Source organism: Alligator sinensis, unplaced genomic scaffold, assembly GCF_000455745.1.
Source record: "Alligator sinensis unplaced genomic scaffold, ASM45574v1 scaffold1326_1, whole genome shotgun sequence".
In the NCBI taxonomy this organism is placed as follows: domain Eukaryota; kingdom Metazoa; phylum Chordata; order Crocodylia; family Alligatoridae; genus Alligator; species Alligator sinensis.
Window position 1 is genome coordinate 24765 of NW_005843485.1, and position 1435 is coordinate 26199.

Genomic DNA, 1435 nt, shown 5'->3' on the forward strand with positions numbered 1-1435 from the left:
CGCTCTTCCCGAGGACCCCCTGACTCGCCATCTTTCCTTGGGACAGGTGGACCAACCCCTTCTCACTCCCTTGACCTCTCACTGGAGCAGACAGAGCTCAAGTGTGGATTAGATGCACAAGGAGGGGTGTCCATAGGACTTGCAGGCAGGTAGACTAGGACCAGTCATAGTAGCCAAATTTCCATGTGCCTGGGCTAGTACTGGCATGTCTGGCTGGAATTGAACCCAGTCAGATCCACACAGCGGCGACTGGAGAACAAACACATGGCTCTGCTCGAGAATCAAGTCTTACACGAGGACAATGTACGCAGGGCAAAGCACATCAGTGCTGTGGAAGGCACAGAGCAGAGGGGAAAGGGGGCATTCGTGTCAGAGATTTGTGTCTATTTAGATCCCAAAAAAGGCCTGAGGGCAGCTTACGCACAACTCTGACGTGACAAATCACCTTGAGAAAATACTTTTTAAGAATCTCAATGGTCAAAACCCAGCATAAAAAAGGCTATTATAGTGGTTTTGGACACCTCCTCTTGGAGGAGACCGTAATATCCTATGGGGTGCCTATGCTAAGTACATTTGTTCCCAAAAGCCCCGAATGAAAATTGACTTTTAAGACAGTTGTGTGACTCTCAGAAGCAGAGCTGTCCCTAGGGAGGGGGTGAATCGGGGCGACTGCCCTGGGCCATGTGCTTTGGGGGCCCCATGGAGCCGGGTGGAGCGGCCATGGCCCCTCCTGCAGGGCCCACCTAGTGCTGGTGACGCTGCACTGCCACTGCCGGCTTCGCGTTTGGCTGCTTGCCACCCACTCCACCCGCTCCACCATCGGCTTCTTCACATCTGGGCCCCGCACAGCCTGCTTTCCCCCGGGCCTTGCACCCTGCTAGGATCCTCTCTGCTCAGAAGAGACAGATCTAGGCTCAATTCCCACCTCTGCCACAGACTTTTTATATGTCCTTGAGCAAGTCACTTCACCTCTGCGTGCCTCCAGTTTCCCCATCTGTAATTTGAGAAAATACAGACCCATTTCATGTGCCTGTTGAGAATGAATGGATTCTTTACTATTTGAAGTAAGGCACAGTGATTTCTGAGTGCATAGCTAGATGCTAATCACATTATCAAGTGGCAAATCAGATAGATACCGGTAAAAGAAGGTATGACTCTTGTGACTATTTTAAATGTAATAAATAAAAGTAAATGAACAACAATCGATTGACATCTCTGCCTGTACAATAGATTAAAGCCCCACAAAACTTCATTTAAATTAAACCAAACCAGAGTCATTTCTACTAGCCTCCAACACTGGTTAACTCATATTGATTTGGATAGGTGTAAATAATGCCCCTAAATCATTAACAACCTGAAGAAAAGCTCTGTTTCAGTTTAGACGAACTAAAGCTCCCTTCATCCCACCCTCCAGAGGCCACAGAGCCTGTAGGGA